A 16,385-nucleotide genomic window follows, 5' to 3' on the forward strand; every position below is an offset into this window, starting at 1 on the left:
GGGAAGGAAGAGGAACGTGCCCCAAAGCGAGGTGGGGACTTTGACTACAAACTCAGTGGGGCTCAGCATTCTGCCTGTCTCTGGCTCATTTTCCTGGGCACTGCGACTGAAGCAGGAGATTAGACTGGGGGCCTTTAACTCAACCTAATCCCAAATGCACCTTTATTTTATGTCTCACTAAGGAAGAACTAACATTGCAATGGAAAACTACGGCATCCTGCTTTCTTTAGAATTTTATTTTTAACTTATTTGAAGGGGCTTTACATTTAATTAGGTAAAAATTTTTATAATATAGTACTTGGGTGAATATAAAAAGAAAAATATGAGCAAAATAAAATTGGTTAATATAGTCTAAATTTCTTAACATTGACCTGGTTTTTCTGATTCACTTTTGACTCCCAAATTGTTGTTGCCTGTGGTCTCCTCACTCCTCTGGCAATGCCATCCTGAGTGCCATGAAGAGTCTTGGTAATACAGTAATTCTGTTCTTTAATTTTATCTTTAACTAACAAATAATGATTGCATATATTAATGAGGTATAATGTGATGTTTTGGTATGTGTTTACATAGTAGAATGATAAAATCAAGTAAATTAACATATCTATCACCTTATGTACTTACGAATTTTTGTGATAAGAATATTTAAAACCCAATCTTTAAGCAATTTTGAAATACACAATGCTATGATTAATTATACTCATCATGCTGTACAATAGATCACTAAAGCTTTGACCCTCTGCCTGGCTGAACGTTGTACGTTTTAATCAACATCTCTCTTTTCTCCATCCACCCCCATCCCTGAGCCTTTGATAAACACCATCCTACTCTCTCCTTCTATGAGTTTGCCTTTTATCATCCAAGCATGAACTGAAAGTGTTGGCTCTGGGTTCTGAAGCTGGTTTTGCAGCCTGCTTCTGATTCCTGCTTTGGGGAGGGCTCCTGAAGGGATATTTTCCCTTCTCACTCCCAGACCAATTAGGAGAGGCTCCAGGATTTCCATGCACATGGCGGATACCACTCTCCAGGGTTTGACGCTGGTGCTTCTGATATTCATGCATGTAATAGTCAAGGGCAACTATGTGGCATGACTACTTCTTAGAGGAAGTGGTTGTAAGGAAGCTTTGATATATACTGAGATGCATCCCAACTTCAGAACTGCTAAGATACAGAAAAAAGTATAAGTTAGAATCTGCAAAAATCGCAGTCCCATCCCTGCCTGCTGCTCAGCTCTGCCATCCCCCAGAATCACGGCCTCCCAGAAGCCTGCAGCCTCGTAGTGAGTTATAACCTGTGTCTGAACACTCGATTTATCTTCATCTTTCTTGAAAGACTGTATGAAAACTGATCACATTGCTCTACTCCCCACTTCCCTCCAAACTAAACCAAGTAACACTATTCAGTGGCTTTTCTGGAGCAAGAGGACAGAGAGTGATATCAGCGTTCAGACCCAGGAGTGCTGTGGGTATGTTCATTATCTAGGCATAAAACAGCTCGGCATCAAAGCATCCCTGGGGAAGGTCAATATCCAGGCTGTCTTCTGCTTCTGCTCCTGATCTCCATCACACCTACCTCTTTGCAGGGTGTGCTGCGGGTCTGGACTGGTGAGAACTGAGCCTAGGAGAGGAGACCAAGCAAAGGCTTAATTTTCTGCTCTGTTTTCCCCAGTTTGCCCGGGGATCATCTTTAGCGGTGGCAGATGGGAGGCTTTGTTCTTCATTGCTCCTCCGTTAAAGTGCTGTCCCTGAGATCCCTAGAAAGAGTTTGTTTTATTTGTTTTTTGGCCAGAGGTGCATTCAGAAAAAGGCCCAGGCAACTCCCCAGAGGAACTTTATTCTTTATTTTAGTGGCTCAGGAGCCTGGAGATATTAATCTTTTTCCACTTCAGAGCTTGCTGAGAAAGGGTTTGGGGGCTTGAAAGGGGATGGCTTACTTTTCTTTTGGTTCAGCATGATAACGGCCACAGACTCTGTGAGGGGACTCTGTCTGTTCTACATGAGGTTTTGAACAGATTACTTTTCTCAGCCAGCTTCCTGGGGAGAGACTCACTTTCATTGAGAAGATGTCCTGAGTTTTGTAGAATAAAACAATGCTTCAGGCCGGATGAAAGAGACACCGTTCTGCAGAGGCCAGGGAAGCCTTTTCTTGACGTTCTAGAGAGAGGCAAAGCGGAAGAGAGAAAGGAGAGGGGGGCTGGGGACTGGCAAGAGGCCTCACTGTGGGAGCTCAGATCATTAATGTTAATTCTCCCACACCCCTGCCATGGCCCCAGACGTGGGGGAAGGGGAGGAGGTGTTTTCCTCTGACTTTACCTTTGGCTGTGTGACTTGTTTTGGTCAGTGGGATGTCAGCAGATATCACATGGGTAGAGGCTTGAAAGGCTCTTGGGTGGGGATTTTGCTCTGTTGCACTCCTGACTTTTATCATAGCAAGAACATGCCTTGGGCATTTGTAGGACCAGGAACAAGAAGAAACACATGGAACAGACCTAGGCCCAACCCACAGCTTGTGCCAAGTCCACCCAAGTCCAGACTATTAGCCAAACCCCAGGCAACCCACAGATATGTGATCAGAGAATAAATTCTCATTGTTGTGCAATACTGTGCTTTGGGATTATTTGCTATGCAGCACATTGTGGCAATAGCTGACTAATACAGAACTCTTTCTTTACTCTCTCAAATCATTAATAAAGTCAATAAATTCATGAAATGCTTGGGATAAATGATGTTTCAAAAATGGGAACCAATGAGGGATTGTGTGTGAATTGTAAGGCCGTTTTGAAGGAGAAGGAAGCATTTGGAAGAAAGTTCCAGATGGAGAGAGTCTGTAGGGACAGCTTTAGAGCCTCATAAGGCCATGGAAATTGGGGCTGGGCTAAGTTTTACTGGCTCTCTGAGAGACATAGATCACTCAGTGGATAGTCGCTTAAATAAGAAAGGATACAAGACAGACACCAAGAATACAGGTCCATTAGTCAAAGTTTTCCAGAGAAACAAAACCAATAGGACTTGTGTGTGTGTGTGTATTTATGCATATATATATATATATATATATATATATATATTTTTTTTTTTTTTTGGAAAAAAAAATTTATGTTTTACAAGAATTGGCTCAAATGATTATAGAGGCTGACAAGTCCAAATTCTGCAGGGTGGGCTGGCAAGCTGGAGACCCAGGGAAGAGTCATTGTGGTAATTTGAGCCTGAAGGTAGTCTGCCATGGAGCCAGGAAGAGCCAATGCCATAGAACAAGTCTGAAGGCCTTCTCATGGTTGATTGCTTCTTGCTCAAGGGAGGTAAGTATTTTGTTCTATTTCAAGTCTTCAACTGACTGGACGAGGCTCACATTATGCAGGATGATGCTTTACTTCACCAATTTAAATGTTTATCTCATTCAAAACCACCCTCACAGAAACATCAACATAATGTTTGAGCACATATCTGGGCAATGTGGCCCAGCCAATTTGACACATGAAATTAACCATCACAGTTGGCTTTAATCTTTCTCTAGCTCTACAAAAAGAAACCCATTTTCTCCATATTAGCAAGTTTTAAGTTACCAAGGAGAGAGCTAGCATCCAACTCAAATCACATCCCAAAGGATGTGACTTGTGGCTATTGTTGAGAAAATTTTCTATTGGGCCTACTGAATCCACCAAGCTTTGTCAAATATCATTGCTACTATTCTTTAAAAAGTCTTTATTGGGTTATAGCATACATAAGCAGAGTGCACAAGTCATAATGTGCATCTTGATGAATTTTCACAAAGTGAACTAGCACTGGGTCAAAAAACAGAATATTATGAACACCCCCAAGCCCCTCTCACATTCCCTTCTAGTCACTACCTTTTTCCTAAGGGTAACCATTACTTTTCCTTTTAAAACCACAGATTAGTGTTGGCTGCTGTGTACCTTATGGCAGGTGTATTTTCCAAAGACTGCTGCACTAATATATCCCATCCTTCCTTTCCTGAGAATGTGCTGCTGATATTCCTCCATCTCTGTTTCCTCCCTTTGAGTATGTGTGGACCTGGGACTGTAGCAGAAGTAATAGCATGCGACTTCTGGGGCTTAGTTATAAAAGACAGTGACTCCCTGATCCTTTTGGGGTGATCACCCTTGGAATCCAGCCACATGCAAGGCCAAGTTGATGTGTTCCAACCACAGCTCCAGTTGAGGTCTCAGCTGACAGCCAGCATTGGCTACCACCCATAGGAGGAGAAGCTTTCAGATGATTCCAGCCCCCTGAATTCCCGTCTTCCCACGTACCTCAGAATGGAACAGAGATGAGTTGTCCTCTACCAAGCCTTGCTCAAATGCAGACTTATAAAAAAAAGTTGCTGTGGTTTAAAGCCACTAACTTTTCAGGTCATTTGTTGCACAGCAAGAGATAGCTAGAATGTACTTTATACAAATGGTGTCATCCAGTAGGTGTACTTTCCTGACATTCCACATTATGTCTGTGAGAGTCTCCATGTTGTTGCATGTAGTCATAGACTGTTTATTCTTTTTGCTTTATAGTATGTGATTATATGAATAAAATACAGCTTATATATTCATTGTGCTACTGACAGACATCATATGTTTCTAGTTGGGGCTATTAATAAAGGCCAAAGATTCTAGTACATGTCTTCTGGTAAATGTCAGTACATGTTTCTATTGGGCATGTACCTAGAATTGGAATTGCTGTGCCTTAGAGTCCATCTGTGGTCCACTTCAGTAGTTACTGCCAAAAAGTTTTCTAATATTCTTTTTTGAACAAAATGTTAAAAGCCATGTCATAGGCTTGTTTATGGAGTGGTGCTCTGAGGTTTGATCCTGTGAGGGAGGGAGGTCGGATCAGAGGTGCCCTAGTCATCTCTAGAAAAGATACTAGGCCAGCACTTGGATTTATTCACTCTGTAACTCCAGGGCCAAGTAGGCTTGCAAAGAATGTGAACTTCAACAGCAACAATTTGTAGACTGGGAGCCTCCTGGTGTTACACGACTGTGGAGTAGCCCTTTCTTATATTCCTCTTTCTGACTTCCCTTTAACAAATTTGTGAAAGCACACACAAAGTCAAAGTTTGGCCTTGTCTTTGGAAACAATCATTGCCACAGTCCAAGGAAGTTTCCAGTAGGTGTTCCATGATTAAGAACATTCATGAACCATGCACCACAGGCCTTACCCTCTAAATCAGATTAGTCTGGAAAGACCCTGACGGAGTAAAGAGACAAGGCTAAATTGCCCTTTTATATGCCTTGGTTTGTATTTTAAATGGAAATTAAACCCAACAACCACAGAACCTGCAACGTACAACTGAAGTGATGACATAATGAACCATGACTGAGATCATGGCAAAGACAACTGTAGCATTGTTGCTGCCCATCCAACAGCAATTATGAAGATGCCATTTATAATAGCCAATTTCAGGTTGATGAAATATGAAAAAATGTGCTTGTCAGAATGGCCACAACACAACATTTGAATATCATGCCCAGCCACAATCTCTCTCCTTTTGCCTATGTATTTGGATTGTACATGCTGATTGTTGCCTCTGTCAGCTTAGATAATTAAAGATAACTTAAATGTGATTCCTGATTCTGTCAATGGTTTGAAATAAGTATTATACCTTCTCCATGTCCCTATGTCTGAATTTATCAAATGTTCAGGATGGACATTTCCCAAAAGGAAACATTTCTTGTACCTGTCACTAGTGTTGAGGAATGTTTGGGGTACTCCTAGTAGGAACTGTTCCCTTAGAAATGAGATCTTAGATATCACTGTTAGGGCAAACAATGTCTGGGAAGCTGCTGAGTGGTCCATGATGTGGACAAAGGAGAGAGCAGGACAGGGAAGTGAGAGAGAGAAAGACTGAGAAGAGAGAAGCAATGAGACAGCAGCAACCAGGAAGGCAGGAAGATGTGGAAGAGGGGAGAAAACTACAGCTGATAGAGATTGGTCAAGGCCTCAGAGGGCCTCCGTGAACTGCTCCCATTTTGGCTATAAAGCACAAAATAATGCACTTGAAGGATTCTTGTGAGCTTCTTCTACAAAATGGGATGATGTTAATTATGGCAATCGTGATGATCTACATCTACCTCCTTGTGTTGTCATGAAGATTTGTGCAGATGATACATACAAGGTCTTTATCTCAGCACCCAGAGGGTAAGTGCTTAAGAAATGCAGCAGGCATTTGCTCCCGCTGTTTCTGCTCCTGGGTTAACAATCAAGATGGTACATGCTGAAGCCTTTTCTCGTCCTTTGAGTCGGAGTGAAGTTGTTGGTTTAATTTTCCGTGTGACAGTATTTGGTGCAGTGACATACTTTACTATCAAATGGATGGTAGATGCAATTGATCCAACCAGGAAGCAAAAATTAGAAGCTCAGAAACAGGTCACTTGGAATGATATAGCAGGTTTAGATGATGTCATTACGGATCTGAAAGACACAGTCATCTTACCTATCAAAAAGAAACATTTGCTTGAGAATTCCAGGCTTCTGCAGCCTCCAAAAGGTGTTCTTCTCTATGGGCCTCCAGGCTGTGGTAAAACGTTGATTGCCAAGGCCACTGCCAAAGAAGCAGGCTGTCGATTTATTAACCTTCAGCCTTCGACACTGACCGACAAGTGGTATGGAGAATCTCAAAAATTGGCTGCTGCTGTATTCTCCCTTGCCATAAAACTACAACCATCCATCATCTTTACAGATGAAATAGACTCCTTTCTACGAAACTGTTCAAGTTCTGACCATGAGGCTACAGCCATGATGAAAGCTCAGTTTATGAGTCTCTGGGATGGATTGGATACTGATCACAGCTGCCAGGTCATAGTAATGGGAGCTACCAATCGTCCTCAGGACCTTGACTCTGCTATAATGAGAAGAACGCCTACAAGATTTCACATCAACAAGCCTGCTTTAAAACAGAGAGAAGCAACCTGAAACTCATCTTGAAAAATGAAAATGTGGATAGGCATGTAGACCTGCTAGAAGTGGCCCAGGAAACTGATGGCTTTTCAGGAAGTGACCTAAAAGAGATGTGTCGAGATGCTGCCCTCCTCTGTGTTAGAGAATATGTTAATTCTACATCAGAAGAAAGCCATGATGAAGATGAAATTCAGCCTGTTCAACAGCAGGACCTGCATCGGGCAATTGAAAAGATGAAGAAATCAAAGGATGCAGCATTTCAGAATGTTTTAACACATGTTTGTTTAGATTAAGAGTAAAGATCATTTGTACAGTTCAGAGATCTAGTTTGGTGTGTCCTCTTATCAGTCAGTGGAAATAGAATGGAAAGAGTGCTGTTTAAACCATGAGGGAGCTCAGTGTTTATGGTTTTATACTCTGAATTCTAAGTTATTGAGATATAGTTGTTATGTAAGTGGTATTACTGTTTGTCAAAAATCACGAGGAGGAACAGTTGAATCCAGCCTGAAAGTGGGTGCCTGTGTTTGACCTCTTTAGCCATATATTGTACAGCCTTATAGAATCTAAGCTGGTCTTAAAGCCATAAATGATTCATTGGGTCATTAGTGAGAAACAGGGATGTGGTTAGGTGCTGTTTCCTAGACATGTGAGTATGTGTTTGTGTGTGTGCATGTATGTGTGTGTATATTGAATGTATATATCCACACATTTTATATTGACATTCTGTAGATATGTTTGAATACAGAAACATTTTTTACTCCAACTACTGAATCCAGGAGTACCAAATAATATATAGTAAAACTAAGATTTAAGGTTGTGTCAAAAAGGCACAGTGATTCAGCCATTTCCATTTGTCATTTCTTTCAACCTTTTTTAAGTTGAGTGTTTTTCTTTCTGCAGTTGATTAGTTGGATCCTCCACATCTTGCATATATACACGGGCTCAATTATTATGTTTGTCAGGATAATCAAATAAAAATACTAGTTCATGGTCAGCATTGAATGGTTGTTAGGCAGTCATGTGCTCAACACTGATTTCACCTCTTTCTGTAAGTATACTGAGTATAAACTTTTTAAGTTTAAATTGATTTACATGAAAGTGGATTAAAAGACTTTTCAAAAGAAAAGGTTTCAAAAACCTCAGTACCCTTTAATACATGTACATTTCTTTCCTTTCTTCATTTAATGTACATACGTCTGTTGTAACTATGTTTCTTAAATATTATTTTAAGGTTATGTGTTCTTTAATTATGGTCAAATATAATTTGGTCAACAAAAATGAAATAATAGTTTAAAACAAGTAGTTGTTACTAAGTGTGCTAAAAATACTCATTTTGTAATTAATTTTAGTTTTCTTAGTATATTATAAATTGTGCCCTGGTCAAGTACAAATGTACACATCAAAATGCCCATATTGTATCTATCTGTAGTCATTTAATGTGAATTATATGTGAATTTTTTTTTCAATATTTTACTAACCAGAATTCTGTTATAGGCACCTAAACACGCAGCATGAGGAAAACGCCACAACACAATCTTGGGGTGCTTTCTAAATCATCAGATTAAATTGTGCTTCATGTTTTTGCTTTTACTGTATTTATTTTAAAACTCTCAATCTTTTTTCATGTCATACTGGATTAATTTATCCGATAATGTCTCTCACAGCAATCTATTAGATCGTTTATTCTTCGGTTGTACTTTGAATGGTGGGGTAGAAGTTTCAGTTGAACACTGGATAACAAAAAGCAAGTTATGGAAGATTGTGAAGAGGATGGAAAAATTGAATACAAGATACCAAAAATGAAAAAAAGTGTCCCATTTTTAATAACTATATTATACGATTATTTTATAAATGTGTAATAAAGGGGTCCCTCTTTAAAAAAAAAAAAGAAATGCAGCAAATATTAAAATTCTACACAGGTGGTAATATAGATTGTAAATAACAAACCTTGCTTGATAAAAATCCAGACAATAATCTGGCTATTTTTTTTTGTTTTTAGCACACATCAATGACCAGTTTTCAAAACAGATTATCATCAGGTAAATGTAATTGAAGCAAATAGAGTGACATGTAAGACACCTTGGAATCGTGCAGAGTCCCGGGAAATCTGCTGGGACCATGCTTCGCTATAGGCAGTAAAGCCTTTTGGGCAGGAGTTTATGTACTGCCTGGGTTCAAATCCTGGCTCTGCCATTCACCAGTTTTATGGCCATGGGTGAGTTACCTAACCTCTCTGAGCCTTGAGCCTCAGTTTCTCATCTGTGAAAGGGAAATAGTGATAGTGTCCATTACATAGAGTTGTTGTGAAAGCTTAATATGGTTAGGTAGGCAAAAACTTAAATAGGTCTGGGCACACAACAGTCAGTATGGTAGTTCTCCTTATCCATGGTTTCAGTTACCAACTGTGAAAATAGTTGGAAGTGGCTGTGTCTTTCCATGACTGTAGCTCCTGTCTGATCCCTGCCCTCCACCCTACACCTGACTCCTCAAGGCTCTAGCACTCACTGGATTCCAGCTCAGACCTAGGTATGTTAATGATCTGAGAACTAAAAATAAAATCCTAAGCCCTGCAACTGACTGAATGGACCCCCTCTTGGCTAAGGGGGCCCCAGAGAAACCTAAAAAACTGAGTTGCTGGCCATGACAGGATGGGAGGTCATACACACCTTATTACCCCTTCCCTTTTGCAGTTTAGACACAACCACTAGCATTAATGCTAAAACAGAGATCATACCATTGACAGTACAGGCTCTCTGTGCCAACAAGATACCAAAATAGGACTTAAGGCTGTGCCAGGCAAGGGTTAAATCATACAAGTAAAGAACTACACTAAAAGAATAAACTGTGTTCTACCTGCCACAAGGCTTTTCTTTTTCTCTATCAGCTAAACAAGTACTGGTCTTGAGACAGGCAATATTGAAGCAGTTGCAGCTCACCCACCGCCAGATGCTGACCTCCACCTACTGTTCCACAAGTCATAACTATAGCTTTGATTGGACAAGAGACTGATTTCTGTAACTTACTCCTAATTAAAGACCATTGACCACGGACTGGCTCTGGCTGGTTTTACAGAGGCTGCACACTTAAGTCCCTTTGTATCCCTGCTTCACCTTTTGACATATAGGGCCTAATTGTAATACAGTTAATGTTAAGTCTCCACCCCAAGATGAACACAGGTCTTATGTAACATACATGTTTATTCAGTATGCATGTGTTAAGATTCCCCTCTCATGAATATTCATGGAGCATCCTATAACCTGTTGAATATTTATACTTGGCCAACCCGCTCAGTAAAAATTCCTATCTTACCCCTTCCTCCTTCAAAGTGCCTGCTAAAGGTCTTTGTGGGAGACTATGCTTCCTGGCCTGTCAGGAAGGCCACCTTGCAGCCTATAACCCTGTATAAGGCAGGATAATCACTTGAGCCCAGGAGTTTAAGGCTCCAGTGATCTATGATCATACTCCTGCACTCCAACCTAGGCGACAGAGCAGGATCTCATCTCAAAAGAAAAAGAAAGAAAGAAAAGAAAGAAAGAAAGAAAGAAAGAAAGAAAGAAGAAAGAAAGAAAGAAGAAAGAAAGAAAAGAAGAAAGAAAGAAAGAAAGAAAGAAAAGAAAGAAAGAAAGAAAGAAAGAAAGAAAGAAAGAAAAGAAAAAAGAAAGAAAGAATCTTTTCCAAATTTAGAGGTCTCATGATTAGCTATTTCTAGTCTTTGGGTGCATCAGCATCCCCTCTTTTTGATCTTTTAATCCTTTCCATTTTATTATTATTATTATTTTTGAGACAGGGTCTCACTTTGTTGCCCAGGCTGGAGTGTAGTGGTGTGATCTCTGCTCAATGCAGCCTTGATCTCCTGGGCTCAAGTGATCCTCCCACCTAGGCCTCCCAAGCAACAGGGACTTCAGGTGCACACCACAAGACCTAGCTAATTTTGTTTATTTTTGTAGAGATGGGGTCTCACTTTGCTGCTCAGGCTAGTTTGAACACCTAGGCTCAAATGATCCTTCCACCTCAGCCTCCCAAAGTGCTGAGACTTACAGGTGTGAGCTACTGTGACTGACAATACTTTCCATTTTAGTAAACGTCTTTCTAAAACTACCCAAGGTCATTTGCTGTTTTTGCTGAACCCCTAGAAGCCTTCTCTGCCAAGACTTGGGTTTTGCAATGTTGCTGCTGCTGCAGTTGTTGGTGTTGAGATTGATGTGTCATGATGAAGGAGTTCCTTGAATTTTGGAGGGGATAGACCTTGGGTGTTCTTTGAGCAAAATTGCTTTATAAAAGATCTTTTGAGTCTGTCTTCATAGCTATGGGACAGTAGATGACTGGGCAAAGAATCCCTGTGGCTGGCTGCAGAAGGTTGCAAAAATGGCCATACTTGTTCATTCCTTGCTGTATGCATCTGTCTTGCAATGTGACTTTGCAGCTCCTCCCGTTGAGAAGGGAGTCTATTTGTACGCCCCCTGAATCTGGCTTTTTTACTTGCTTTAACTAGTAGAAGGTAGTAGAAGAGAAGGTAGGTCAATTCTGGGATTGCGCTTCAAGAGGGCTTGCATGTTTCTGCTTGTTTTCTTTGAACTCCTGCCTCTACTGTGAAAATAATCCAGAGTACCCTGCTGGGGGACCACAGCCAACTAGTCCCAGTTGAGGCCCATACCTGTGAGAAAGCCCAGACAAGACCAACACAGCCAATTTGCAGCTGCAGACATAGGGGGGCAGCCAGCTGAGACCAGTAGAATCGCCAGCTGAGCCTAGCCTAAAGTTCTGACTCACAGAATTGCAAGCTAAAGAAATTGTTTTAGATTAATGTGTTACAGAGCTATGCACAATTGTTATTCTGTCTGTTGGGTGGCCTAGGCTATAACCCCCATTTCCTGGTGACTCAGAGATATCTTCCAAGGGCATGTGGGTAGGTGGGCATTTTGGTCATGCCAGGCTGTTCATACTCCCCTATTGCTAACTTCATTTCTCAAGAGAGGGAACAAAGAAAAACTCCTTTGTTACTGAGCCTGATAAGGGCAAGAGGAAAGAAGCAAAGCAGTTACTTCTGCCTTCCATGTCAATCTCTCAGCTGAGAGCCGAAATTAGTGGTTTGCCACCTACCACTCCGCTCAGCACCGCTTCCCCTGTCCTGACTCCCCTGTTTTTCTATGGAAACAGCTGCTCCCTGCTTCTGGTATGTCTGTATTTCAAAGCTAATCCTGTTTCACAAAGGCAGACTCCAGAAGCAAAGAATTCTTGTGTCTTGACTGTTCAGCTGGCTTCTGAGCCATTCAGGAAGCAGTGGGAACCTGCCTGCGTAGTGCTCTAAATGGGAAATTAGCAAACACAATATGGTAAATTACCCCGAATTGGAAAGATTAATGTAAAGATGTAAGATGGACGGGAGCAAAAACTGTAATCAGGAACAATGGCGGGCGATGAATGGAGGGAAATGAGAACGCCCTGGCGGCACCCAAAGCCTCGTCTCAACGTTCCTTCCCACTCCATTCTTCTCCTCCAGCCTGGAAGCCGATTTTGTTTGCCAAACCCTTGCCATTGGCTTCCTTGCACCATGTCCCCAGCCACAGGGTGGGGTGAGCACGTCTGTGCCCTGCACACTGGGCTGCCCAGACTCATGTGTTTCTCAGTAAAAAGATAGTGCAAATGCAGGCTGACCCCTCACTGGCCTCACTTCCTTCCTGCGGACTTGACTGCTCTTGGATTCCATGTCCTGGATCTACAGGATATTCTTTTTTTTTTTTTTTTTTTTGAGATGGAGTCTTGCTCTGTCACCCAGGTTGGAGTGTAATGGAACGATCTCAGCTCACTGCAACCTCCGCCTCCCGGGTTCAAGCGATTCTCCTGCCTCAGCCTCCCAAGCAGCTGGGATTACAGATGCCTGCCACCATGCCCAACTAATTTTTGTATTTTTAGTAGAGATGGGGTTTCACCATGTTGGCCAGGCTGGTCTCCCTCTCCTGACCTCGTGATCCGCCCACGTCGGCCCCCCAAAGTGCTGGGATTACAGGCATGACCCACTGCCCTTGGCCTCTACAGGGTATTCTTAGTGTGGATTCAAGGGTAGGGGAATAACTTAGGTTAGTGTTTCTCAGCCCTTATCGTCTATTAAACTGGTGACTGGCGAACTTGTTTTTAACCTTAACCCTAAGAGAGGAATAGGGGCATCTACAACCAGAAAGCAGTGGAATTGGAAACCAGACTGTGAGGAGTTATCTTTTTGGTGAGTTCCTGTATTTGCGGAGTCCTGAATTGAATGACTTTACAAAGACAGAATTAGATTCCCAAGAGGCAATTACTGATATGCTAGTAGTAACTTTGAGGGGAGGCCTGGAAACCTGGAGGTTTGTCTGACTGACTTTGGGATGACCATCTGACTTTGCTCTCATGACTCAAATGAGCAATCAAGGGGTTTGTAAACACGTAAGGCTTTTGATGTATGCTCAAACTGTTCTCCAGAAAGGTTGACTTGACATCTAGGCATGTGTGAGAGTGCTTTGACCCATCTCTTCATCAGCACCAGGATTGTCATGGAAATGGTAGGTGAAAAATATGCCATATTAATTTGTGCTGCTTTATTACCAGAGAGAGAGAGAATAAATATGCTTAATTTGATATTTGTATTTCTTTTGTAAATTGCTCAAATTATTTGTTTTTTTTTCCTTTGAAGTTTTACAAATTGATTTTTGAAAGTTCATTATGTATGAGCTATTATTTTTATACTTCAGGCCACATCTAATTGGCATTGCCACATTTCTTAGTCCAATATAATAGGAAACTCTGGTTAGGTGAATTACATCTAGTTATTAAGTTTATCAAGCAGTTGTCTTTCCTATATGGCACACATTTTTTTTTCTAGATTGAATTTTGCTTTTAAGTTTGAGTGGATAAGTGTGTTTTTGACATTCAGAAAACTTAAATTTATTATAATGAGATCAATCTTTTCTTTCAAAGTTTCCTCCTTTTAGTGCATAGAAAAAGCTTCTCCAACCTAGATTACATGGGTCTCTACTAATTCTATTGTCATTTTATCTCTTACATCTAACTCATTCAGGCATCCAAAATTTATTTTTGGGTTCACTGTAAGGTAGAGACCTAACTTACTTTTAGAAAATGGTATTTAGATGCCTTGATGGGCATCTAAATATGCCACAGTTCAAAGCCTCCTGGGTAGACGTCAGGAAGAGGCTGTCCCCATGCATGGCTGGCATCTTGAATGAAATTAAACTCTGTGTGGCATGGAGGCAGAGCATACCCTGGGCTAGGGGCCAGATGGATATTCAGCTATTCACTGACAACATGCTGCCTTCCTAGACTATTTCCCCAGACCAAGACCTCAGGAAAAACTCCAGGCAGGATGGTCATACGTTTACCATCCAGCCAGGACACTTTTGAGAGTGAAAAGGACATCATTTATAATTACACAAGGACTACAGGCATAAACTGGGGTTTTCCGCAGGCCAGCTGGAATATTTTGTTATCCCACCCTACAGAAGACTGACTCTCCCTCTTCTAAGGTCTGAGGATTGACATCTCTCTGTGCAGGGAAAGTTGCCTCTTGGCAGCTCGTATTACTAGAGACCAGCTTCTGGGTGAGCAAAAGTTGACTAGCCAGATCCTTGGACAAATAGTATGTCTCTTTCCAGAGAGGAAACAGGAACAGGAAAGAAGTGAAGAGAAATCTACATGTTTCCATTAGGATGTGCATTATTCCTGAGAGAAGGAGGGACTGAAAACACGTTGCCTTTGGAAGGGATGCTGTTGGGCATCAGTTACATAGGAGATTGATGGGCATTTTAATGGACAATTTGCATATCCATGGATCTCTGCTAGTTCTGAGAACAGTAATTAATTTCCTGGAACAAGAATGACTTCATTTTCTAGGAAAAGGATGGTCTGAATGGTTTTCTGAAGAAACATGACAGTCACAAAGATCTTCCTGTCTCTCCTTTCTCCCCTTTTCAGTGCCAGAGCACAGCAGCCCCAAGTATAGATACTGGATTGGCTCTTGAAGGAAATTCAAACAATATCACAGTCTGTTGCTGACCTTCAGGCTTGAGGAGCAACATGCCTATTTTACTTGCTCTGCAGAAAGTTTGCTACCAATTGCTTGGATGTGTCATGGTGTCCCCACTACTTCATGAGGGGAAGAAGTGGTGGCGATAACTTATCACCATGACTGGGGTATCTTGAAAACAGAATCATGCTCTGGGAACAGGTTCCTGCTTTGAAAGCAAATCACTTCATCAGGAGATAGTTAAAAGACACCTTTCTGTGACAAATCATCACAGCCTTAGTGACTAAAAGCAACACCTTATAGACTTCCTTTATAGACCCTATGATTACATCTGAATCCACCAGATAATCCAAGATAATCTCCCCATCTGTGTTAGTTCATTCTTGCATTGTTATAAAGGAGTACTTGAGACTGGGTAATTTATAAAGAAAAGAGGTTTAATTGGCTCACAGTTCTGCAGGCTGTATAAGAAGGACGGCACTGGAATCTGCTCAGCTTCTGGGGAGGCCTCAGGGAGCTTTCAATAATGGCAGAAGGCAAAGCGGGGCTCTTACTCACATGGGGAGAGTAAGAGCAAGAGAGAGAGTGGAGGAGGTGCCGCACTCTTTAAACAACCAGATTTCATGAGAACTCATTATCATAAGGACAGCACTGAACCATGACCCAAACACCTCCTTCCAGGCCCCACTTCCAACACTGGGGATTACAATTCAACATGAGATTTAGAGGGGACAACATCCAAACCATATCACCATCTCAGGGCCCTTAACTTAATCACACCTGCAAAGTCCCTTTCCCATGGAAGGTAACATTCACAGGTTCCAGGGATTAAAATATGGACATACTGGGAGTTCAGCCTACCACTGGGTCACTTGAGATGCCTTTCAGAAAATGAATTCTAAATTCAATCAAGGCCAATGGCTCCACACAAAACACCTCTGTCAGGACAGGGGTGACATCTTTGATTTTGACAGCAAATCCCCCAAGCAGTGTTCCTCACCGGCTTCTAAAATGCCAAGCACTTTCAAATGCCAAGGGACATATTGATGGAGGTGGAGGGCATGTACACGGCAGATGGCATCAGGGTGTGACATGTTTGAAAGAATGTTTCCAAAAGCAAACTCCAAAATATCACACCAGCTACAGATCATGGGGAGGCAGTGGAAAAATGAAACACAGTGTCATAGAAGGGAACCAGATGGAGGCTCACAGAGCTAAGGAGGGTGAGGGTTGAGGGAGACTTGCCGCTTCTTGCAGGATACAGACAGTGGGGTTTTCAGAGGTGCTGAGTGGTTGTTTTTTTCCTCTAGCTTAGAGCACCAGAGTATCTTCTTGCATTTCATCACTTGCTCCACTGTCTGTAAATATGTAGGAGGTTTTGTATAAATCATATAGGTGAGAATTTCACAGTAGCCTCTGTTTAGTTTACAGTTAGCAGAATAGAGGAAGACAGCAGGCTGAGTCCTATG

At 41.6% G+C, this 16,385-nt stretch overlaps 1 pseudogene; it reads left to right on the forward strand.

The window, feature by feature from the left end:
- The first annotated feature begins 6,172 nt into the window (after window positions 1-6,172).
- LOC105486817 (outer mitochondrial transmembrane helix translocase pseudogene) lies at window positions 6,173-7,220 on the forward strand (annotated as a pseudogene).
- Window positions 7,221-16,385: the final 9,165 nt, after the last annotated feature.

This window comes from Macaca nemestrina, chromosome 15 (assembly GCF_043159975.1).
Source record: "Macaca nemestrina isolate mMacNem1 chromosome 15, mMacNem.hap1, whole genome shotgun sequence".
Taxonomy (NCBI): domain Eukaryota; kingdom Metazoa; phylum Chordata; class Mammalia; order Primates; family Cercopithecidae; genus Macaca; species Macaca nemestrina.